A 27,548-nucleotide genomic window follows, 5' to 3' on the forward strand; every position below is an offset into this window, starting at 1 on the left:
TTGTATTCTCTCTTCGCTTAGCTTGTATATTCTGCGATGTATAATTTTAAGAAAAAGTTTTAGTCTATGGCTCATTAGACTTATTAGCCTATATTCTTCGCACTTTTTCGCTCCCTGTTTCTTTGGTAATGTAATAAATTCTGAAATTAGCCGATCTTTTGGAATATTGCCTGTATCATAGATGTTATTAAAGATTTGTATTGAAGTATTCTTAAAGATTCACCATCAAGAAGTTTAAAAATTCAGACTGTACTCCGTCTGGTTCTGGAGCTCTTCCTTCTATTAGTGATATTATGACTGCTCTTATTTCTGCCACTAGTATAGGTGGTCCTGTTTCCGTAGGTATTGGGGACTGGCTCTCCCTCTCATCAAAAAAATTTTTCCAGGTATTATCAATACTCTATTTTTCCACGATTACCTCTCCGTTGTCATTAGCAAGTTTACTTACTTTTGTGTTTTTACATTTGCCTGTAATTTATCTTATCTTTTTATGCAGGTTGAAGTCGTCGTATTTACTTTGTAGAATTTCGATTTCTTGACATTTTTTCTATAGTTCTTTCTGTTTGGCCTCTCTGATATTTCTCTGTATATCTCGTTGTAATGTTGTCCTTCTTTCTTCCATCAGCTGCAGAATCTCTGTCGTCTTTCATGTCTTATTCTTACCTTCTTCGTTCTTCATAAAATTGTCTTTAATGTCGTCTATCGTTTTATTAAGGGATTCTATCTTCTCTTCTGTGCTTTTCGTTGTATTATCGATTTCCTATGTCACAATAACTTTAGTCAGGCCATCTGATTTCGCTTGTGCCCATTATTGCTATTTTCATGCGTTCCATTTCTTTGATTGCGCATTGGATTTTTCATGATTGAGCCATAGTCCTAACGTTCCAAGTGGATATTTTCTTCAGACAATTCGTGTGGATTTTTTCTAGAGGTGTGTTATGGGGCATTTTACAGGAATTTTGCATATTAACGACCCGGGAGGCCCTGTGGTCATGAAAATCACCTCTCTCATAGGGATCTTTAATATAGTGGTTTCTCGTTGCCTTCTATATTCTTACGCCGTTGACCAAACCACTGATTCTTCTGCCTTTGGGGCCGGTTTCTGAGCCCCAGAACAAAAGAGTGCCTTACAACCTACCATCTTTTCAGGTACAATTAATTCCAGTAAATTATAAGTTAAATGTACATAGTTTCAGGACAAGGCATTAAAGCTATTGGTGAATGTAAGGTTAAAGTGGAATTGGATAAAAACAATTTTATATTGCCATTAACAGTTATAGAATCTCAAAAACAGTTTACTCCCTTATTGGGTAGGAATTGGCCCGATGTCCTGTTTCCTGGGTGCCAACAGAAGTTTTCTTTTTATCTGTGAATTTCCTTCGGGGCTCAGGTACAGTCAGTGATTGAAGTCGTGGTATTTGACAATAATTTGTGTAACCCAATTAAGAAATTTAAGATTAATTTTTAGAGTTAAAAAATATGCTATTCCTATTGTTAGAAACCCTTATTCCATACTATATGCAATAAAACACAAAGTAGAGAAAAAATTAGGCCAAATAATTAAAGTTTGAATTCTAAAACCAGTCAGTTTTTCAGAATGGGCTTCATACATACAAGGTATAGTAATAGTTCCAAAAAAAAAATGTGGAAATAATGAAAGCATCTGTGTGGATTTGAGGGTCACTGTAAATAAGGACTTGAATGTAAATTAATATCGTTTTCTTACGTAAGCAGAAATTTTTGCGAGTTCAGCAGGGGGAAGGATTTGTTGTGTGATATATCTGGAGCATATCAACAATTTCAGGTACATCAAAATTCATAAAAATATCTTACTATTAAAACTCACACGGTCTTAATGGAAAACTACGATATACGCTATTTGTGCTGAGTGAAACAAACATTGAATGTTTATTCTAATCCAAAAGAACTATAGTGCTCCTATTAGAAGATTTGGGGATGTTTATAAAAAACATTTCTTCGAATATATAATTGAGGACCTTAGTGAAAAGAGGAATAGTCATCCTGTTATCGAAATCGAGTCCAATTTTATTTAGGTATCGTTTGCTGCAAAAATGGGGCAAATCAAGCAACTAATAATGAAACTATAGTTACCTTTAACTCACCCCCTTGGCCTTTGATGCAAAAAGGCGATAAGTCGAATTGGCTTATCTCGTTCTTGCGTCAACTTATGTAGCTTCGTGCCGACGACAACGCTGACTTGTCCAAGCTTGTTTATTTTCTCTGTCAAACAGTATTTCTATTTGGGTATTGAGTTGTTGCCGTGCAAGTAGGTTGGCTGAACCGTTCTTTTTTTATTACGTATTATGTCGGGACAAGAATCTGAAGGAACTGAGCCATTTCAAAAGTGACAGTTTACTTTTTCGCCCTACTAGTGATGAAACTTGACTCCTGAGTGATTTAGCTTTGTTGAACGTTTGTTTTACGTTCTCTGCAAAAGTCAGCTTTTTATCGAACGTGATGCCTAGATATTTGGCTTGGTTTGACCATTCGATTGGGATATTGAATAGGGATAGTACCCCATTTGGTCTACCTCTTCTTTTTTAGTACATGACGGCCTGTTTAGCACTGAATTGGGTTCAGATGGTGTGTCTGCCGTATATATGATGTATAAGTATGGCGACAGCACCGCCCCTTGTAGCACACCAGCTTCCATAGTCCATAGGGTTGGCTTTATCCAAACTCTGAACTTTCTGTCGGCTAGGTATGACGAGAAGAGACAGGTCATCGTCCCGCTATAACCATACTGGCTCATTTTATACAGCAGGCCTTCGTGTCATACTCTATCGAAAGTTTTACTGACATCTAGAAAGGCTGCTGCTGTACATTTCTTTTAATTAAACCCTTTTTCAGTCTAGTTAGTATGATCCGCTCTACGATTTTGCTTATAGCTGGTAATAAGCTTATTGGTCGATAGTTTTATGGAAATGTGCCATTTTTGCCAGGTTTTTGGTCATTATTACGTGAGCTTCCTTCAATCTATCAGGAAAGTATCTTAGTCTTAGGATGTTGTTGATTAAATTTACTATGTATACTATTGCCTTTGCTGGCAGATTTTTTAAAGCTCTGGAGCTTTCTTGGCGTTTGTACACTTGATCAGTTGTCCGACTTCTTCAAGGGAGGTGTGTTCTTTCTTCTTTTTAAATTCCTATATCTTCTCTCTACTTCTTCTGTGAAGTCTAAATCTTTATCAGAACGTTTCTGTGTACACTATTCCATTTTCTTCATGTAGGGGTGAAATAGCTTTTTTGCCTTTTCTTAGTATTTTTGATAGCTTCCAGAACGCGGATTTGTTTGGGTCTAGCTGCTGGATATAATTGTCCTAGTTTTCGCCCATGTGTTCTTCCAATTGTTTTTTGACTTCCCTGTTCAGTTCGTTGGCAATTTTTTTATCTACTTGGTTCCTTGTTTTGTTGTCTCTTCTTCTTTTCCCGTTTTTTTTCTTTTATCAGTTCTTTTAGCTAATTGCTGATATATCTGAATCTTCCTTTTGTTGCGGGTGTTTCTTCTTTCTTGATGCTGGCATCGATAGCAGTTTGTATTGTTCTCTCTAGTTTTGAGACACAATCTTCTAGTTCTTCTTTTTGTTTATAGCTGGTATTGCTCCGATGGTTTCGTTCACTATTCTTTTGTAGTTTGGCCAATTTGTCCTTTTTTCTCGTAGGGTTGCTTGTAGTTTGTTTCTGCTGCTCCCAGGGTCAATACAATTGGGTTGTGTGTTGAGTCTCCCTCGTTGATTGATTGTATTTCGTTTTGTTGGCCCGCGTTTTGTAGAATGGCTATGTCCAAATATGTGGGTGTTGTGAATTGTCTCCTTTCTACAACACAAGTTGTTGATTATCATGTTGATAAAAAGTTTAAATTGGAAGTATTATAATCTAAACTATTTAAACTGAAACTCTCATCAAAGTGATCAGTTACGGATTCCGAAGAAAGGTTTGAAGATGAAATATCGGGATTATCAATATTTTCAACAATATTTTCTAGGTACATTTTTCGCAACCATCCTCTGTTGATGACGCTTAGAAACAAATCATTTTCTCTTAAACATAACTAATTTTAGGTAGAATTACACTTACTTTTTTGTAATAAAATGAAAAACCAAACTCAGAAGTAACATAGCATATGGTACCAATACCTATAACTATATACTATAACCAAAGTAGGCATAAAAAAGAGTTGCTAATTCGCACCAGTTGCACAGTAATTGCTTAAATAGAATTCTTTTATTTCTTTTAAGAATTAATAATAATTAAACTGCCATTTGTTTAAATAGGTATGACATGACAATTGATATCATTTTGTCACACTTGTTGATATTCGAAAAAAGGCCTTCAAGATTCATCTTGTTGATAAAAATCATATTTTTACTTATTATAATTAGCAAACTTATATCATCTTAGTAATTAGAATAATAAAACAATTGTAACGAATTAACTAGAAATAAAAGATTCTCAAACTTTCACCTAAAAACAAAAACATGTTTTGGGTGTTAAACTAACAATTTATTATTTACCCTTTTTGCTTTTAATTATTTTATTAATGTAAATAATTTATTATTCTATTGAAATATTTGCTATTTGATCCCATAATTTGTAAATATCGGACGTCCAGAAAACGTCCGAGAACGGACATCCAGAGAACGCCTTAATTAGTCCACCCGAAGTACGTCCCACTTCGTACGTCCCAAGTACTTCCGTTTAACGTCCATGGACGTTAGGACCAAAATTGGACGTATTTTGGACGTCCAGAGGGATTGTGTTACTAGTGATATACCTACATTATATATATATATATATATATATATATATATATATATATATATATATATATATATATATACTCAATTCACAGTGCTAGCCAAAAGTCCCCTTCTTACCTCGTATATTTTGAACGGTTATACTTATAATAGTGAAATTTGTAGGGAGAAAATAAACGGACGTAGGCTTCACAGCTAGTCATAACTGGTGACCGATAATTTTAAATCGGACCTTATGACAAGTGTTCAACATGTGCTCCATCTACTTCCTGACAGTAATGCATCCTTTTCTATCATCATCATCATCTTCAATCTAGGTAACGTGTTATGCTATTGTAACCATACTATTGTGTAAAAGCACCATCTTGTTGAAACGTTATCTCCAAGTTGCCGAATTCATCTGGATTATCTTCCAGAATTTCAAGAATCTCAAGTCTCAATTGCGTTTTGTAAAATCTTCAGATACACTTCACCGGTTAAGTTAGCATTAAGAAAAACAGGCCCAACTATGTGGTTTCCCAAAAGACCTGCCCAAACAATTACTTTTTCTAAAAATTAGGTATGTTTTTCACGAAAGACGTGAGGATTTGTATCACTTCAATACCTCACATTGTTTGTGTTAACATTTCCTTCCATTGATGGAGAAAGTACTTTCGTCACTAAAATAAATTGTTTTTATGTAATCTGGCTGTTGGTTAATTTAATTGGACATATTTTCACAGTATTCTTGGTGCGCAATTTTTAATTTGTATAAGGGAAGGTGGTACACAGTGAGACGAAAAATGAATTATTGGTGATTTAATTTTTTTAATCATCGATAAGAACTGACAGCTTCAGCCGCAATGATTTTATATGTCTCAGCGTGTACCACCCCTTGTAGACACTGAGACATGCTACTGGTACATGGTGAGACACATGATATATTCCATAGTTCGATCAGAAAAATAAATAAATAAGAAAATATAATATAATGATTATAAATCTTCTAGCAAAAGCTGCTATCGCTTTGTTGATTTAAATGGCCAAATATATGGCCTAGGAGGACAAATTCGTTAAACTTCCCGTGCTCGAATCGGTATCAATAAAGTGTTATGACTTATTTCGGCCTATCCCAGCCTCATCAGACACTTGGGCTGATACAAATTCAAACTCGGAAATGCATGCTTACCACTGCTGTGGTGAGATTATGGGAGACATTAGTTGGACTTTCCGAGTTTGAATTTGTATCAGCCCAAGTGTCTGATAAGGCTGGGATAGGCCGAAATGAGTCATAACACTTTATTGATACCGATTCGAGCACGGGAAAACATCCCGTGCTCGGGAGCTTAGTTTGTCATCTTTAAAAGATGACAAAATGAGTTTTACTATCTGTACCTAAATTTTAAAAATTTTAGAATGTATTTTGTCCATTATTTTATATTTTATATGTGTGTTATTAATGTTGAGTGTCAATGCTTTTACAAATAATCTCAACGACTAGTAAGTTGCACTGAAAAATTGTAATATTTTATAAATATTTACATATTTTTCTTATTACAGTGTCTTGAAAAAGGAATAAAACCATTCCGAAAGCTAGACAAAAAGTCAAAACAGTGTTTCATTAACATCCCGGCCAATTTTCTGACTGCAACCCTAATAAACTGTGTTGTTTGTATATATATATATATAATAATAATAATCATTATATCTTCGCAAAATACATATATTTTTCCCAAGGAAACTTAAGAGCTGATATATGAAATGAAGGCTAACTAGCAAAGTAGTCTAGATGAGCAAAATTTATTTCAAATATATTGTAAGATGCAGTCAGCCTCTCATCATCATCATTCTGGCTTTACAACCCTGTGTGGATCCTAGCCTCCTCAATAATTTCTCTCCAGTCGTCCCTATCCATCGCCTTTCTCCGCCAAGTACGTATTCCCATATTTCTCATGTCTTCATCGATGTTATCAAGGAACCTTGTTCTGGATCTTCCTCTTCTTCCTTGACCAATGGGCCTATCAAGGAGCGTTTTTCTAGCTGGGTCATTTTGTTCCATCTGCATTACCTGTCCTATCCACCCCAGACTTCCTATCTTAATATTTTTTACGATATCATGTTCCTGGTTTATTCTAGAAAGTTCGAAGTTGTATCGTCTTCTCCACACTCCAATGTCATTCACTGCTCCATAGATTCGCCTTAGTAGTTTTCTTTCGAAACATCCTAACATATTTTCATTATTTTTTGTTAGAGTCCAGGTCTCTGAACCATATGTTAGGGCTGGGCGTATTATTATTGTTTTGTAGAGTTATTTTTGTATTTCTCGATATAATTGTGGATTTAAGGAGGAAATTGAGCCCCAAATAGCATCTGTTGGCCGTAGTATTATTGCGGTAGTAATATTTTCAGTGTTAAGGGGGCTCACAGGTATACAAATTCGTTCACCGCTTCGATGACGTCGTTTTCTATAACGAGTGGTCGTAGGATTTGTGGTTGCGTGCTTATTTTCATATACTTCGTTTTGTTGGTGTTTATTGTTAAACCCATTTTTGTAGCTGGTTCTTTTAATGCTACATACGCCTCCCGTACAGCGTTTTCCGTTCTCCCAACAATATTGATATCATCAGCATAGGCCAGGATTTGCACTGATTTATTATATATTGAACCAGTGGTTGTAATTTTTGACATACGTATTACTTTTTCCAGAGCCAGACTGAACAGTATACAGGAAAGAGGGTCTCCCTGGCGCAGCGCATTATTTGTTTTAAAAGGTTCAGACAGTTCCCCCTGAATTCGTATTATACATTCAACTTTTTCAAGGGTTAGTTTCGTTAAATTTACCGACTGATCTGGTATTTCTAGCTCTTTCATTGCTTTGAACACTTCTCTTATATTCACAGAGTCGTAAGCTGCTTTGTAGTCTATAAATATGTGACGAGTATCAATGCAATATTCCAGTGTTTTTTCCAAAATTTGTTTCAGGGTTGCAATCTGATGAAGAAACCAGCCTGGTATTTTCCTACTATCCGTTCTGCATATAATGCCATACGGTGACATAGTACTGTGGAAAATATTTTATACGCTGCATTTAGAAGCTTAATTCCTCTGTGGTTAGAACATCCAAAGATATCTCCTTTTTTGCGTATGGTGCAAAGATTCCAATATTCCAATCATTGGGGAGCGATTTCTGTGTCCATATTTCTTTTATAAGCTGCTGTAATGCCATTACGGTACCATTCAGTAGTCAGAATCTTGTTGTGAAATGGAGTTGGATTTGGAAGAACAAATCTGACATATTCTTTCTTCACAAAAGCAGTATCAGCAACGGGGAAATACGAAATACGAGGTACCCATTTTGTTGGTTTTTCGTATAAAATTGACCTCTACTTCTGAACTGTTAGACAATACAACAAGTCTGACGTAAAATATATTTTTGGACTTTTCTTTAAATCTCACTAAAATATAATCACCCTCTACGGGGTCACGATTGCTGTCAAATGCTTCATCATCCACTAGTCCTATTCAAGAATCATTATAATCACTATCTTCCAAATTTAAAACTGGTTCAGTTTTATTCGAAGAACTCTCAATGTCCACAACACGGGTAACTTTCTGTTTCATTGTCGAAGAAACCAACTGCTTCCGTTTTGCTTCGATCGCATCTTTCTCAGGCGTGCTTGTGAAAATACTACTTTTCGTCTTCTTTCTAGGCATCCTGTTATCTTTTCTTGCCGAGTATTTATATCCTTGCAACATCTCTGGTGAAATAAAATTTTCACTTAATCACTGCTTATAGTTGCCGCAAAATATTCCTCTAAATATTGGTTTGAATATATATATATATATATATATATATATATATATATATATATATATATATATATATATATATATATATGCTGTCACTATTTTTCCGGGTTTTGACTCCGCGTTGTAAACAACGCGGAGTCAAACCCGGAAAAATAGTGACAGCACATATATCTCCCGTGGAAACCTCAAAACAAACATATATATATATATATATATATATAGATCTAGCGGTTAATGTGGGCTCCGTACTAAAACGGTGTTATACGAACTCTAGGAGAATATACACCGAGTATATTATTATCTAAGTAGCGCTTTATGTAGACTCCGGCCAACGCATAGGATCAAGTAGGCTCCGTAATACGTTAAAACATTTTTGGGATCCGTATACACCTTGTCTTGTACAAAACTAAGCTCCTGCAATGTTGCCAATAATTTTATTAGTCGTAGATTTTGAAATTTTACAGCAGGTATATTGTGGGACTTGAAATTTATATTAATATTCATCAATTTAGGCATCGAGGAATTTCATAGATACTTGGCTAACGTAGTTAAAATTTTTATAATATAAATTGTTAACCGACATATAAATTTATATTACTTTTATGTTTAATGGGCAAGGTAGTAATTTATATTACTTGCTTTAATTATTTTTAAACTTAAGTAAGCGTCTATTATAAACTTGGAAAGTTTCTATTTTTATGCATTAGTATTTTCTTTTAATGCATCGGAATGAAACATTTATCATATAAATGTACGTATATCGAGTGGAGTTTTCGTGTAACAGTTTAAGAAAGTAGTAGTACTCTAATATTTGTTACCACATAAAATTATAGAAAACTCTGTACAGCAAGGAGATCTTAGTAACTTTCTGATTGCTACAGTTTATGACGTGCAATATTTCTTTCATAAATTAATAAAATTTAAATTACAATAATTTATAAATCACTTTTTAAATTGGTCACTTATGTTAATAGAGGTCATCGTGAGTGCAAAAAGTAACAACGAGTACGAAAGATATCAGGCATCAGGGGTGGTATTTGTAAATCTAAATACCGCTTTCGACACCTTAAATTAAAGGGAATTTCTCTAAAAACTATATGACATCCCCTTAGATAATAAACTCACTCATTTTAATATATTAAAACTGCTGTATATAGAGATTCGCGGATAGCGGGTAGGAACTCCTTTTTGGACAGTCCTATCAGGGAAAGTGAATCAATCCCTGCCTTCCGCAGATTCCAGGTGTTTCCTGGCCCGGGAAACTAGTACCTGTTAAGGGTCCCTTCTCCAGGGTTATGGATGAAGACCGCAACGGCATCCAGGGCAGAGAAGAAGGTCTTTACAACGGTCTGGAGGGCGGAGGTGGCAGCCCAATGGTTTTAGGGTTTATATAAAATCAAACCTGGAAAGCGGTAGCTGGTCTTTCAGTATTTGTATTAAGCGGAAGTCATGTAGGCCAGAACGGTCAAAACATAACAGTACCCGGTGTGGTGGTAACCACTTAAACAGCATGTACACAGCGGTTTAGAAATCCAAGGGATGACTACTACACTATTTTTCCCAGGTTTATCAATATAGCTGAGGAATTAAACGATGGCCCCGAGTACGGGCGCCTCTTAAATAAGGTAGGGGTGCGAAGAATGGGTCCGGCTTGGCCAAATTTGATATCGAAAAAAGCTGTAGAATAGGCACATGGAATGTGCGGAGTTTATATGAACCCGGAAAAACACAGAATGCCATAAATGAGATGAGAAGACTGCAAATATCAATTCTGGGTATTAGTGAAATGCGATGGCCCCGATCTGGCCAATGCCATGTAGATGATCATGAAGTGTATTATGCAGGAGAAGACAGTAATTATCATCGTAATGGTGTAGGATTCATAGTCACAAAGGATGTTAGCAAATGTGACAGGGCGATATGCCAGGTATCTGAACGGGTCATAATGATTCAGTTGAACGCGAAACCCAGAAATATAAATTTAATACAAGTGTATGCACCGACAGCGGAAAGTGAACTGAAAGAACTTGAAAAGTTCTACGCCGATGTAAAGACCGTCACTGACCAACTCAAGACTAGAGATCTTACTATTCTGATGGGTGACCTTAATGCTAAGATAGGAAAAGGCAGACAAAGTAACATTATTGGATATTATGGACTGGGCGATAGAAATGAAAGAGGAGATTATTTCTCAGATTTTGCAAAGAACATCATCATCATCATCAATAAGCCCTAAGTTGTCCATTGTTGAACATAGGCCTCCTCTAGACTTTTCCATCTGCTTCTGTTCTGCACCTCTGCTATCCAATTGGTCACGATTCTTTAGAGGTCGTCGATCCATCGCGTTGGGGGTCTTTCTCGGCTTCGCTTGTCAGGCCGTGGTCTTCACTCAAGCAATTTTTTTGTCCAATTGTCGTCTTTCATTCTTGCAACATGTCCTGTACATCTCCATTTTTGCCTTGTAATATGTTCGATAATGTCTTCCACTCCGGTTCGTCTACGAACTTCCTCGTTTCTTATTCTATTTCTTAAGCTTATTCCAAGCATTGGTCTCTCCATCTTTCGTTGTGTCCTTCTCAATTTTTCGGTTGATGTTTTTGTGAGAGTTAAGGTTTCTGCTCCGTATGTGAGGACTGGTAGAACGCACTGGTTAAAAACTTTTCTTTTTAAATGGATCAGTATATTTGTTTTAAATACATCCCTCATTTTTCCGAATGCAGCCCAACCCAGACTTATTCTTCTAAGTAGCTCGCATGTTTGGTTATCTCGCGTTAACCTTATTTCGTGACCCAAATACACATATTTTTCCACAAGTTCTATGGGCGACTTTTCGATTTCTATTAGCTTATTGGGGACGAGATTGGTCATCATTTTTGTTTTTCCATAGTTTATTTTTAAATCGACTTTCTGGGTTACTTGCTGTAGTTATTGTAGAGTAACTCTGGCTTCTCCTAAGTTGTCTGTTATGAGAACAATATCATCGGCATATTTAAGATGATTGAATATCTTTCCATCGATGCTAATACCCTTTGATTCCCACTCTAGCCGTTTAAATGCGTACTCCACAACTGCTATAAATAGTTTTGGCGACAAGGTATCTCCCTGCCGTACCCCTCTGCCAATTTTTATCTTCTCAGTTATGCAGTGGAGGTTAACGGTTGTTGTCGCATTTTCGTATATATTTCGAATAATATTTGCATACCTGTGATCTATTCTGCATTCTGATAGTGCTTTTAAGATAGCAACTGTTTCGACTGTGTCAAATCCTTTGTGGAAGTCGACAAAGATAAGAGCAAGGGGTCTGTTATATTCGATAGACTTTTCAACTAGAGTTTTAAGGCATTGCAAATGGTCGTTTGTTCCGTGTCCCGCTCGAAATCCTGCCTGTTCTTCTGATTGATAGAAATCGAGTTTTGCTTCTAATCTGTTTGTCAGTGTTCGAGTAAAGAGCTTGTATAGGTGGTTAAGCAAACTAATTGGCCTATAGTTTTTGAGATCTGATTTATTCCCTTTTTTGTGGAGGAGGATTGTAACCAAATTCTTCCATGTACTTGGAATGTTTTCACTATGCAGACATAATTAAAAAGTGTTTGGATTCGGGACATCAAAAGTGGACCTCCTAGTTTAATTGTCTCAATGACTACACCATCTTCCCCCGGAGCTCTATTATTTTTCATATTTTTGAGGGCATGTTGAATATTCTCTCGTGATATATCTGGTATATCCTCCGATCCTACATTATGTACCTTTTGTATTGGTTGTTCGATGAGCTCTGGAATAACTTGACTTTTATATAATGTTTCATAGAAACTTTCTTCTATATGTAATATGCTTGGTCTATCTGAGATAATATTTCAATTTTTGTCTTTAAGTTGGAAGATTTCTTTTTTGCCATTTTCCATTTTTCTCCTCAATGCTTTCATGCTTTTGTTGTCTTCTATAGTTTTTATAATTCTCTTGTTGTCGTATTTTCTAATATTCCGTCTGATAGCTTTAGAGATTTCTTTATTGATGCTGTTTATATCTTGTGAGTCAACATTTCCTTGACTTCTGGGCATTCTACGGTCTTCCATTTTTTGTTTCGTTTCTTTACTATTTTTTTGTTCTTTTCCATGTTTAGGGCCAGATTTTTCCTGAGCTTGTGTTAATGTATCTACTATTTCTTCGTTTAGGTTATTTACGTCTTCTCTTTTTGTATTGAGAAATCTCTAAATTGATTTAAGACTGTAACATCGTTGACTATATGTTTTTTGTCAGTGATGATGAATATAGATTGTTTTCTAATAGGAAATTTAAGAGTATTTTGTCCCTTTCGTTTCTATCTGGTGTGCCAAAATTTCCGAGGGCATTTTCAGCTGGATCAGTGCTTATTCCTATTTTGGCAGTAAAGTCGCCACATATTACCGTAAAATGTTCTTGGTCTTCTGAAACAGCTGTGTACAAGTCATCATAGAACTGTTCTATTTCTTCGTCAGCGTGACTCGATGTTGGTACATAGACTTGAATGATCTTTATGGAGTAACGGTTGTTTAGTTGTAATTTTGCAAGTATAACTCTTGTGGAAACTGCTTTTACTGATATGATATTCTCAGCTAGTTTTTTATTAATAAAGAGCCCAATACCTCAATTCCCATCGTTTTCTCCGACATGATAGAAAATGTGACCGGATTTTAAAGTGGTTAGGCTTTCTCCTTTCCTTCTGACCTCAGCGACTCCAACAATGTCCCAATTGATTTTATTAAGTTCAGATTCTATTTCTATGAATTTTTCTTCTGATAGCAGGGTTCTTGCATTGAAAGTTGCAATTTTTAGAAATATATATCTGTTAGATGGTTTTCTAAGATATGTCAGAATTTTGTCCCCCCCCCCCCCCAGAATCCGTGGGACTGACTGATAGTCTATCAGTGTGAGATTCTGAATTTTTCTTTCTACTCACCTGGGTTAAATCCGTTTTTGTATTTGTATCTGACATAATAAAAGGGTAATAGCAATTAAAACGTCACGCTTGCTTTGCGTGTTGACGAGTTTTTAGTTCAGCCGCCCATTATCGGTACAGACGCTATTGACAACCGCCCAATATGGGTCAGACGCTATCGGTTTGATTTTATACCATCCCTAAAATCCAGGGATGCCACTTCCGCCATCCACGTCGCACCGAAGATCTTCTTCTCCGCCGTGCCTACCGTTGTGGTCTTCACCTGTATCCCTAGGTAGGGGTCAGTGTTATACCCCACAGAGCTGGGTCCCGATCTGGACTTGGCCATGTATTCACTCCGGCCACCTCCGGCGCCAGATTGGAGTTACCCACGTGAGCGACAGAGAAGGTGGCTCTGTGCTCCGCAAAGAACATAACCTATGTATAAAGAACACCTTTTTCAAACTACCTAAACGGAGATTATTTACATGGAAATCTCCAGCAAACACTCCCCGTAATATCGTCAGAAATCAAATTGACTACATAACTATCAGTGAGCGTTACAGAAATGCAGTAAAGTCTGTAAAAACTCTTCCTGGTGCCGATGTTCCATCTGATCACAATCTGTTGTTAGCAGAAATAAAATTAAAACTTAAACGGATAAAGCAACAACGATCCTATAACAAACTGTATATGGATTTTATTAGAAACAATAGCCAGATGATTGCAAACAATTTAGAGAGCAATTTTGATAACTATGAACAACAAGAATCCATCGAGGATCATTGGAACCAAATCAAAACGATTATAAGCAACTCAACTCCAAACTTAAAAGAGAGCAGTCAAAAAAGCAACAGTGGATGAACGATGAGATTTTGAATTTAATCGACAAAAAACCCAATTTTAAGAACCAAAACGTAGAAATGTATAAAGTAATTAATAAAGAGATAAGGACTAAAATAAAATCTGCAAAACAAACATACTTCGAAAACAAATGTTCAGAAATTGAAGAATTACAGGGAAAACATGATTAATTTAATATGTATACAAAAATAAAACAACTGACAGGTCAGAACAAAAAACAGGCAAATAACAACGTTGATAGAGACGGAAAACTGACTATCACTAATTCGCATAAAATAGACAGATGGAAAGAGTATATTGAGGAACTGTTTAGTGATGAAAGGTCCGAGCTTAAAATTAACGAAGTAGTTACAGGACCTGACATAACTATGGACGAAATTGAACAAGCAATACGATTAGCAAAGACCCGAAAAGGTCCAGATGAAATACCAAGTGAAATAATAAAGTGCTTTGCTTTGCTTTGCTTCCAAAGTTCAGGTAAAATATCTCTCCTTCATCTGTTTAATAAAATTTATGAAACTGACTATATACCAACGGATTGGCGGCTGTCGACTTTTGTGACGATACCTAAAAAAGCAAATGCAAAAAGATGTAGTGACTACCGAACCATCAGTTTGATGAGTCTCAAATCTCAAAAATCCCTCTTTTATACCACTTAAAAGAACATAGTGAAGAATGACGGTACGCTGATCTATATCAGGTGTTGAATCAATAATTAGAGAGTAAAATTTCGCTTTCTGTAATTTGTTCACTCTTATGAGTTGCAGATATTTCAATACAATAGAAATAAATTCATCACATATTGTAGGGATAAATAAATAATTTATTATACCAATCTTGAAGTTAGATTGAACTCAATAAATATTCCAAAGCACCTATTTAATTACCATTATTTTCACACAAAATCATTTTTACCACAAAACGTTAAAGTGTAAGAAATAAATTTGATTGCCGCTACCATAGGTAAATTCCCTTCAATATATTTTTTCAAATATTATTTTTAAACGCGTGCATAGTAAGTAGGAATGGGAACAATATATCCTCCATACATTAAATATATCAATATCGCTCAACAGTATTAGTACAGCATATTGGCACGTATGTAATATGATCCAGAATATATTACATACTAAAAAATACTATGTCTAAGTAGCCATTGTCAAGATCAATAGCGCCGATATAGGTAGTTAAAATTTTGAACACTTATTTTAACTGTTTATTATCCATATAAACGACTTGTGACTGAAATTACAAACTTATTTACTCTGCATAAAGAGATTCTTTATTACCTACAGTTATTAGTACACAAATTTGATTCGAAATATCGTCGAATAGTAATAGTCTGTATATAAAAATTAAATTTTTCATAAAAAGTAAATGATAAGCCATTAGTTAAGGGGTCAAAAGAAGGAGGCTTCACGAAGATTAAAGTACTAATGAGACCATTGCAATCGGATGTACCCTGGTGAATGATTAACTAATTAATTGGCTAATTATTCAATCACCCGTGCAATATGATTTTGTCAAATCGAACCACTTAGGACAACCTATTCTAATTATGTTTATAAAAATTGAGGGCATATCTAGAGATAAAGAAACTTTACTTTACTAAAACTCATAGGTAAGACATGTCTCTAACACAAATGTGACGTATTTCTAGTACAGATAAAACCATGTGATAAATAGAAAAGTGTTATCTTTGCCGGCAAAGAAGCAAAGAAAAACTCAAAGTGAGAGAGGAAAAAACCAGTCAGCTGAGAGAACTTTTCAACGATGTTGAGCTTGGATCCACCATCTACATCTCTCTCTCTCCAATAGCACTACAGCCCAAATCGGGCCTTGGTCTCCTCCAAACTATGCCTCCAATCTTGTCGGTCTCGCGCCGATCTTCTCCAGGTTCTAACTTCTAGCAAATTTTGCGCGTCCGCTGCCACTTCATCCTCCCATCTTCTGCGTGGCCTTCCTTTTGGTCTTGCGCCCTGCATTTTACTATCAAGGGCTCTTTTCGGCAATCTTTCTGTCTCCATTCTTACTACATGACCAGCCCAGGGAAGTCTCTGAAGTTTAACGAATTCTGAGATCGGTGTCTCTTTAAACAGTTGGTAGAGTTCATGGTTATACCTGTATCTTCATATTCCGTTTTCGTTAATAGGTCCAAATATCTTTCTTAGGACTTTTCTTTCGAAGACTTCCAGTTTTCTTTTTGTCTCTTCTGTCATCACCCATGTCTCGCATCCATAACATACTATTGGTCTGATAATAGTTTTGTAGACCCTGATTTTCGATCTCCAGTGTGTGTTGTTGGAGCGAAACACATGATCGAGTGAAAAATAAGCTTTGTTTCCCTTTACTATTCTTCTTTGGATTTCTGGCTCTTCTGTTCCATCCGTGTTTAATGTAACTCCTAAATATATGAAACTTTCTACCGTTTCAATATCGTCCTCTAATTCAACTGTGCGTCTGTTTCCCCTAGCTCTTGCCTGTGTTAACTTTTTTGTCATTTGAATATTTATTTCTAGTCCGGTCTCTTTTGCCTTTGATTTTAATTGTGAATATATTTCTGCCGCCTCTTCTGTTCTGCAACACATGATGCTGATATCATCGGCATAGGGCAATCTGTATTGATTTATTTGTTAGGAGATTACCTCTTCCAATAATCAGCTGTCTTATCACATATTCCAAGGTCAGGTTGAATAGTGTCGGTGCAAGCCCGTCTCCTTGCTTTAATCCTTGGGCTATCGTAAAATTTTCAGTGAGCTAATTTTGGACTCTGACAGTTGCTATTTACGAATCCATTGTTGTTTTTACCAGTCGGATGTATTTTTGGGGGATATTAAAGCTCTGCAATATTTGATATAACTTGTTCCTATTAATTAAGTAGTAGGCTTGTTTAAAATCTATGAATATGTTGTGGACGTCAATGTCGTATTCCCACGATTTGTTTAAGATTTGTTTTACTGTGAATAGTTGGTCAGTTGTAGATCTTCCTTCTCGGAAACCGGTCGTTTGTTTAGTATGTAAGTAAAAATTTTGTACGCCGTGCACAAGAGGATTATGCCGCGATAATTTTCGCATTTTAGTTTATCCCCTTTTTTATAAATTGGGCATATATTCCCGGTTTTCCAATCATTAGGGATCTTTTCATCATTCCAAATCTTGTTCATGAGCACATGCATTTGTCCTACTAGGTGATCGCCACCTAATTTATATAGCTCAGGTGGGACGTTGTCAATACCTGGAGGCTTATTGATCTTTCGTGCTCGTATTGCCTGTTTTACCTCTTCCATCGTTAGGGGTTCTATATTTTCGGTGTCTCCCTCATTGTGATGCATGTCAATATGATCTTCATTTTCTTGTGTCCCTAAAAGAGTTTGGAAATAGTTTTTCCAGACTGATTTTATTTCTTTTGGACCACTGCTTATTTGCCCTTCTTGATTTCTGCATAGATTTGTTCGGGGTTTACATCCTTCTCTTAAATTGCGTATATATCTGTACGCCTGTCTTATATTGTTGCTCTAAACATTTTCTTCCATTTTCTGTATATTCCGTTTTCGTATTTTCTTTTCTTTGTTCGGCATATTTTATCTGCTCTCCATCTTGAATCTTGGTAACTTGCCCTTCTTTCTCTGGTTCTTCTTTCCATATATTTCTTGTGTTCTTTATTTCTTTTCTGTATGGCCTTATTACACTAGTCATTAAACCATTCCCTTTTTTTATTTTTCTTATTCTTGCCTATGATTTTTCTTGCAGAGTCAATAACTTTTGTTTTGATTTCTTCCCAATGTTCTTCGGTACCTAGTGCTGTCAGTGTTTGTGTTATTTCTCTTTCATAGTTCTGTATGACATCTTGTTGTTTATAATAATAGTCTCCCGTTTTATACCGCTGTCGCGGCTTTGGGAGTATAGCAGGGTAGTCTGCTATATCTAGGGCCTACGGTATACAAGGAAGGTAACATGGCCAGTGCTACGCTTCAACCGTCTATTATTACCCCTGGTTTTACCCAAGGTACTCATTTTTATTCAGGCTGAGTCGACCTGGGGCCTATAGACATTTTTAAAATGTCTAGATGTTCTTGCCGGCGGTGGGATTCGAACTCCGGACCACCGGCTTGCGAGGCTAGCATCCTACCGCTTGCGCTACGCAGGCCCTAATCTTGTTGTTTAAATTTTTGTATATCTAGCTGTTCTGTTCTTTGTTCCTGTCTTTATTTCCTGTTTCTCTGAATTCTGCATTTGTATTTTATCTGTACTAGGAGATGGTCAGATCCGCAGCATGCTCCTCTTCGGCTTTTCACATCTTGTATGCTTGTTGCGGCCCATTTGTATATCAAGACATGATCAATTTGGTTAGCGGTTGTTCCTCCAGGCATAATCCATGTCGCTATGTGTAAATAGGTGACGATAAAAGAAAAGCTTTCTATGATCAGTTAGGTGGTAGACTTAGAAATATTCCAACTAAGAAATGACTTATAATAGAAGATAACTTCAACGCTAATATAGGCTAATTAGACAGAGGAAATGAACATATAGATGGAGGATACAGCATTGGAACTAGAAATAACGCAGCAGATAATATACTGGAATTAGCAGTAGCACTAGGTATGGCCACTGTTAGTAAATGCTTTTAGAAGAGAGAAAGCCAACTTACCAACCAATAGAAATATTAGAAAATCAGTTTAAATTCACGCAAGGCAAATCAACAACGGATGCAATTTTTATCATAAGGCAAGTAATGGAAAACTAATGTTAGAACAGGTGAGGGTAAGACTGATAAATTTCATTTAAGAATAGTATTGCATCAGGGGTCAGTGCTAATCTATTATCTCTTCTAATTAGTGTTGGAAAAATTAACGAAAACATGTCAAGGAGATATCCCATGGTGCCTGATGTATGCTAACGATGTGGTGTTAGTAAGAGATAAGGAGAGAGAATTCAATTAATGATTGAGACAGTGAAGATGGGCGCTTGAGCAAAAAGGTACTAAGGAAGACAAAAACAGAGTATCTAAAGTGTGCATTTAAAAATTAACTTCAACTTCACTTTAAATCAGGTTGTAAGTTGACTGGTGAAATTATTGAAAAAAAATCGTTTTAGGTAGGAATCTAGATTTGATGTTACAAAGCAATGGGGAAATAGATGGAGATATAGTAGAATCAGATAAGGATGGATAAAATGGAAAGAAGCAAGTGATGTCTTGTGTGATAGAAAGGTTCTTACGAAACTGAAAGGTAAATTCCATAAAACGGATATAAAACCGTAATTGGACAGTTAAAAAAATAAGAACAATGAATGCATTTGAACAAAATGACAATGCTTAGATGGATGGGTCGCTTAAAAAGAAAATATTAAATTAAAAATTAAAATATTAGCAGAAGTCTAGGCGCAGCACCTCATCTATGCAAAAATGGGGAAGCATAGGTTACGATAATTAGGGTACGTTGATCGTCGACACGAGAGTCATGCAATACATAGAATTCTGGTTTTCCATGTCCCAGAAAGTAGTAGGAGAGAAAGACCGAAAAAGAGATGACGGGAAACGAATAGGAGAAATATGTGTATGAAAGAAATTCATCTTGATATGGCGAAAGATAGAAAGATATCTCTGTATATAAGGATAAGGCGTAAAGGGATAAAGGCAAAGAGAATGATGATGAAGAATCAGTAAATATGGTGATACTTGCATATATACATAATTTTTCAAAATAAATGAATCGCTTATTTTTATTAATTATTCGCTACTCGATTTATTCAAAATATTATATAACAAATTGTTCATATTTGTTAAATCAGTAATGTTAAAACTGTTTGAGAAACAGCTAGTTAAGAACCACCTTAAGTTAATGAAACCAATAATAAAAGAAAAGAGCTGATTCCAAACCGATAATTTTTATTCAGAGATAAAAAATATCCTATGATTAATTGAATATATAGAATTATCGATATAGGTGACTAAGTGAGAAACTTGTTGAGAAACACGTTTTAGAAAAAAAAAATAGTGCTAGTCTTTTTTGACATAGCTTAGGCCTTTGCTAAAGTATAGCATGGGAGTTTAACCTGCAAATAGTATACCTACATGGTCATAGTTGGAAATGACACTGTCATACTCACAGTATTTGACAACAGCAAAGTAGCAGCAAAAAAATTATAACTGTTATTAAATAAAATTCATATGTACTTAAAATTGGAAACCTAAACTAAATGAGTCCAAATTAATGAACGTCAAGTTTATACATCTGAAAATCTAAAACATTAATTTTACAAAAAACGATGTCTAAATACCTTATGCATCTTTCACAAAATACATGGGAACTGTACTTGAGACATATAGTATATGTTAAAAAAGGGAGGAACTCAGAAAAGTTATCAGAAAATGTATCCGCAACTCCTATAGACATTAACTTGGTACTGATATCTCTGCTCCCCGATTTTAGCAAGCAGTCACCAAACCATTAAAACTGCTACATTCATACTTCCTATTATCCAACGATTAGCCATTGCAAGTAGAATATGCAAGGAAGTTTTTGGCAATTTAATAGGGTTTTTGTGTGTTACAATATAATTTCTCCGAGAAAGTAAAGAATATCTATCCGCTATCCTGATTTATTCCATAGATTAAATATTAGAATACTATAGAATAATGCTATTACCAGCAAAAAAACGGTATAATAGTAACGAGAAAACCAAATAAATGTTCATTAACAGACAAAAGAGACGATGTAAAATAGGGCATATAACGTAACAATAGACTCATATAATTTTAAAAAATTTGAGCGTTTTAGATATCGCAGATAACGTTGTCACATAAGAGACAAAAGGGAAAATTCAGGTAGCAAACTGATATATGTATAACCTCAAAATACTTTTAAATCCAGAAGTGTAATACATACTACTAAAATCAGGATATATACATATATAAGACAATGTAAGTAAAACTCAGGTATTAATTACATCAGGATTGCTAGAAAGATTGCCCTCAGTCAGAAGTGTTTTACGACCGGGAACTAATGCTAAGGTCAAACAGGTATATAAAAATTGCACCGTCGTACAAGAAACTAAATCTCAACGATAAAGTTATTGTTTTGCACTTTGTATTGATTTGTGGTCTGATTCATAATAGAATTATATATTTCTTCTAGAATTCTTCTTTCTGCGATGCTCAATCGGCTCTTATTTTATTTTTTCATTGTTCGTGTGTTTTACTTACATACGTAGAATATTATTTTTCTTACTGCGGGATGTATTTTTGGATTTAATTTTTTGCTTAAAACGTAGCAATTTCCAGCTTGTATTCTGTTGTTATTCTCTTTTGTAGTGTTTTTGTTAAAAGTGCTCTTAAATCTCAAATATTTAGACCGATGAAACATTTCAAAGTTATACTGGTCTATTGAAATATTATGTCCTATTCTGTTTCTTATGATAGTCTTCTTATGATAGCCATATATTTTTTTATTATCGTTGATTTGGAGGACCCTTTTTTGCGATTTTTTCTATTGAATGTATTAATGTTTTTTTCTCACTAATAATTATACTCACTACTATGTTAAACTCATCGTCAAAAGTCCCTATAATATGAGGACCTTAATTATTAAACTGTGAGATTTTCTGTGTTTGCTTTCCGGGCAATGCTCTCAAGCATTGCAAACTAAAGCTTAATGTTTTTCTTATTCCCAACATTTTTAATTAAGTATATAATAGTGAATATTTGATCAACGGTTCATTGAATTTTTCTAATTTCACATTAATCTTTCCTAATTTCACATTTGTGGTTGCTGGATGTCAAAGAAGACACCATTTTCCATAGCGGGTGCTATGATTCCAATGGTGTAAAGTACAACCTACATATTTGTTGCCAAAATTACTTTGCTGCTGTCTCGAGTACCGTTTACTGTTATATGAATTTTGTTACGAATTTATGTGGTGTGCTGAACTCTATTAAATCTTTTACCGCGAATTGAAAAGCATGTTTTAACCTTTATTTGTAACATTTATCGTTATTTGTCTTATATGTATACAATCGTCCTAACATTTGCGTTATTCATTGATATTTATGTGGCAATTAACTGTAAAGTGATTAGTCTTTTCTGTCGTATCATATTTTCTTGATTTTATTTTTGTAGACAAGCGGTTTAGTTTGTGTAATATAATATCCCCAATTCGTTTCATAATATTTAGTTTTCAAAACAGCTGTTCGCTAATTCGTTCACCTTTTTTAAAGCACTTTGGGTTATGACTATTGGATTTTACTTTTTAAATAGAGTTTGGAATGGAATCTTCCTGTTTGAAATCAATGTACATTTGAAAATAAGTCGACAGTTTTCCTTGAAGTCTGACTTTACTTGTAGATTATTCCTTGTTAAATTAATTAGTTTATTAGGTAAGCCTAGTTCTTCCATGGTATTTCATAGTTTTATTCTTATGATTATATCAGTGTTTGTTTAAAATTTATAAATAACTAGTTTAATGTTTTTTTTTTGTATTCCCAACATTTCTCATTAACTGCCTAATAGTGAATAATTGATCAACGATTTATTAAGTTTTTCTAATTCCACACTAATATCCACCTATTTTATAGTTCACCTATTTACTCAATCGTTCTAGGTGTATTAGAAAAAATACTGTATATCCTAATAATTAATAGATATATAGCTTATATCGCTATAGTTTATGCAGTACATTTTATTACATATTCCTTTTGTGTATGGGTATGCTTTTCAGCAAGTTGGTACTTGCTCTTACTTCTAAATTGACGGATCAGCCGTTTAACTGCCTGTACTGAACTTTCTTCTTCATTTTGCAAATATATATAAAAATTAATAAAAACCACTCTGACATACCGCTGATTGAAATGTTGGATACCCTGGCCTATACTATTCAATCAACAAAAATACTAAGATCACACGGGGAGAATATTATGGGTTATTTCTGGTTTCGTCATAATTTACACTGAAATTACTAACAAGAGAGTGCTCTTACTCCCACATGTTGAAATTGGTATATAGTACCAACAGATGCTAGTCATATTATACCATCAGTACTAATAAAATAGAAACTATCAAATTAATGTCAATTTCATTTAATCACACGTACTAACCTTAGACATGGTCATTTAAGGAAACACACCTCAAAAATGTTGACAATAAATTAAAAATATCTTAAGCGTTATAAAAGTACCAGAGCAGCAAAGCTCACAGCATGAGAATATTGCCTCGTTCTTTTATATAGCAATTTGTTCTCACAATTTTATAGTTTTTCGAAAAATGAACTCCGATTCGAAGATTAAACCGTCAAACAAAATGTAAAAACCTATTCATATTTTGAGATATAAAATCTTAAATTTAGATATTGAACATTCTTAATAAATGTATAATCTAATATTTAAGCCTGTTTAAGTTTTGCAGACTTGGAAAACCCTGAACAGACAAATATTTATTCTTTAATGTACTAAGTTCTAAAAAAAGTGTACTCAAAACGAATAAACCTTATCTACCAAGTGTTTTATTCCAGTTTCATATGAAAGCACCAGATATTAGATATTATAAATTTCATAGGTACAATAGAGCATATAGTGAAATATAAATATCTTAGAATAACTGTATCGAGCGAGGATAAGGTTATTGATGAGAAAAAAAAGACCTATCGCTGAGGAAGTGAGAAAGTAATTGGCAAACGCAAAGAGCACTTTAATTATAATAAATGAAATATGCATAACAATCTATTATGATACACATATATTCGTACCGCAAAAACAAGACAATAAACACGTTAAGAGAATCTTAATAATAACCAAAATTTAACTTTTAATACACAGAAGAAATAATGATATACAGAAGATATATAAATTAAAAAACTTTATCCACTTATTGTACACAAGAGAGATACCTCTAGAAAAACTCAAAACGATCGAAAATATATACCAAAACAACACAATAAAAGTAAAAGTAGACGAAGAACTAACCGACCCTATTGAAACTGGCAATGGGATAAGACAGGGATATTCCCTGAGTCCTTTATTATTCAACCTAATTGTGGATGAAATAATAAAAAAGTAAGAACTTAAAAAGGATACCAAATAGAAGAAAAACAAATTAAAATAATCTGCAATACTACTCTTTCAAAGTGAAGATGATTTACAACGTATCCTGCACCAATTTCATATAAAATTTAACATGTTAATTTCCCCAAAAGAGACAAAATGCATGGTTACAACAGCAAATTTACTAAGATGTTAATTGGAGCTGAAAGGACAGATAATAGAACAAGTGATGGAATTTAAATATCTGGGCATCACATTATCTAGCTACGGAAAGCTCGGAACTGAAGTGGAAGATCCAGTGAATAGAGCAAACAGAGCCCCAGGCTGCCTAAATGAAACAATACGAAGAAATAAAAATATCGGGAAAGAAACGAAAGGCAGAATTTACAAAACAGTCATCAGACCAATAATGACATACGCGGCAGAAACAAGACCTGACACAAAGAGGACAAAAAGGGTGTTAGAAACAGCAGAGATGAAAACACTTAGAACAATTGATGGTAAGACACTATGGGAGAGTGCTAGAGAGCTAGAAGTACAGATATACGACGTAGATGCAAGGTAAAGAACATCAAGAACTGGTTAAGAAATAGAAGAGTGAATGGAATAATCATATAAGCCGAATGACAACAAATAGAGTAGTAAAGACGGCAAGAGACGGTTAACCCATAGGAAAATGATCAGTAGGAAGACCACGAAAACGATGGAACGGCAACTTACTGGAGGCACATTGAAAAACAGACAGAGTCATGTCTATATAAAAAGAAGAAGAAGAAGATACACAGGATAATCATTAAAATAGCTGCAAGAAAGATAAAATAAATCAATAATAATAATGTAGAATAGCAGAGGACAGAGTGTTTAGAGAAAATAATGAATCAGTCATATTAATATAGAATAGCAGAGGACAGAGGATTTGTCATAGCTTTGGACAAGAGCCCAATTGAAAAAATAACACAGGTCGTTAAAAAAAGACGGAACTCTAAAAAGAAAATAGAATAGATTTAAAAAAAAAATAAAAGCATAAACATGTCTTTTCCTACTTTTTTAATATTGAAAATACGTAAATAGAACATTGAATTAAAATGTTACCTTTGATATCTATGATAAACCTATGACCTAAACAGTGGCGCCAATTTATGTAGTTGAAATTGTTTACACTTATTTTAACTGTTTATTTTTTTATTATCTATAGATGAGTTGCGACCGATATCACAAACTTATTTATTTTCCACAAAGAAGCCCTTTAATACCTAAAATTATTACTATACAAATCTGATTCGAAATATCGTCAAAAAGTAATACACGGCATGTAAAATTTAAATTTTTAATAAAAAGTAAAAGATTAGGCATTACTTCTGTGGTTCAAAGAACGAGCCTTTACGAAGATTGAAGTACTAATAAGGCCACCGCAATCGGGCATACCCCGGGTAATGATTAATTAATTAATCGGCTAATTCTTCAGTCACTTCTTTAATATGATTTAATCAAATTGGTCCTTTTTAGGACCAACTATTCTAATAACATATGTCTATAACTGTTAAGGGTATTTCTAAAGATCAAGAAACTTTACTTTACTTAAACTTATCAGACATATGAGCTAAACACGAATCTGACTAATTTCTAGTGCAGGAAACACATATAGGGCCTAACCTAGGGTATTTGGTATACAGCTGATCGTTAAAACCACATTATAGATATAGACATGCTATTTCTGTCGAAAAAGAAGCAAAGAATAACTCTAAGAAGAGAGTTATTCTTATATTGTAGAGTAAGAAAGGACAAAACCAGTCAGCTGAGAGAACCTTTTAACAATGTTGAGCTTGAATCCACCATCTACATATTTAATGAAAAATAATACAACTACCGACATTGAGGATCTGAGCACAAAGCTTATTACGAAATCTGGACCAAAAACACTACAATGGCTGATCCGGATGATGAACAACTGTATTCAAATTATGGAGATACCCAAAGTCTAGAGACAAGCCAAAGTTGTTAACTTGCTTAAACCTGGCAAAAACTCCAACGACTACAAAAACTATCGGCCAATATCTTTATTTTGTCAGCTATTCAAAATACTTTTGCACAAGATCGTTAATATGATATCATCGATATTAGAAGAAAAACTTAAATTAAAAGGCAAAAGTGGCTGTAGATAGGGAAGATTATGTACATCACAAATACTAAATCAAAGACCAGTACGAAAAACATCGGGTATCAGGGGTGGTATTTTTCACTCTAAATGCCGCTTACGACACCTTAAATTACAGAATATTTCTAAAAAAACTATATGATATCCCCTTACATAACAAACTCACTTATATTGTCTCCGTATACCTACACAAGAGAAAATTTTTTGTATCACATAATGGTTAGAATAGCAGTAGAAGAACAGTCTCGCTTGGGGTAGCATAAATGCACCTACACTGTATAACATATTTATTTTGAGATAACCTTCTATCGAGATATCATATTTAGTACACAAATAAGAGCAGAACTAAAATAATAAAAAAGCTTTATACAAGATATTGCAGAAGATTGGATAAAATAAAAGTAGTTTTTATTAATCGGATGCTTAGATAAAACGTACAAAGACATACTCACGTAAACAAAATATATTATGAAATTTCTATAATTAAAAAAAAACATCGAGTTCAGCATTGAACTAATAAAATTATATTAAATTAAAAAACAACATTATTTTTAAAAATGCAGAAAAATAAAATTTTCTATGCAAGCGAACATTCCATTAAATAATAAGCCCAAGTCCTTTTGTATCTATATACCTGTTTTTTAAAGAACCAGTTACCTTTTAGTACGTAGTTATACCAGGTAATACGATATCCTCTGTTACACAGTGTAATGCGTATGAAATTCCACTGTCTACAAACAGTAGATAAAAATAAGGAGCCCATATAAACCGTTCAGGGTATATGTTGAAAATATACGGTATAATCGCACAGTTGCCAAACTCTCAGAGCTTACTTAAACCGATAAACGTATGGTTCAAATATACAATGAAGAAGATCTGAACGACCCCTATAATATATACACGTGAACTAAGCGATATACATTTATGATACAGGGGTATTTACGGGCTCCAAAAAATTTTTATAAATTATTAAACTCTACATGTTGATGAATCGACTGAACCAATATTACGGAAT

At 34.5% G+C, this 27,548-nt stretch overlaps 1 protein-coding gene across 5 annotated transcripts in view; it reads left to right on the plus strand.

The window, feature by feature from the left end:
• The window catches only part of LOC140450957 (ephrin type-A receptor 4a-like), a 132,279-nt gene that overhangs the window by 95,641 nt on the left and 9,090 nt on the right, over positions 1–27,548 (plus strand). Inside the window, exon 8 of one of the 5 annotated variants that reach the window (XR_011952025.1) lies at positions 4,943–5,094. The exons of the other annotated variants lie outside the window; for them this stretch is intronic. The gene's annotated coding sequence lies outside the window, so the exon portion shown is untranslated. The remainder of the gene's footprint in view (positions 1–4,942; positions 5,095–27,548) is intronic. 5 annotated transcript variants of the gene reach the window in all.

This window comes from Diabrotica undecimpunctata, chromosome 1 (assembly GCF_040954645.1).
Source record: "Diabrotica undecimpunctata isolate CICGRU chromosome 1, icDiaUnde3, whole genome shotgun sequence".
Classification (NCBI taxonomy): Eukaryota; Metazoa; Arthropoda; class Insecta; order Coleoptera; family Chrysomelidae; genus Diabrotica; species Diabrotica undecimpunctata.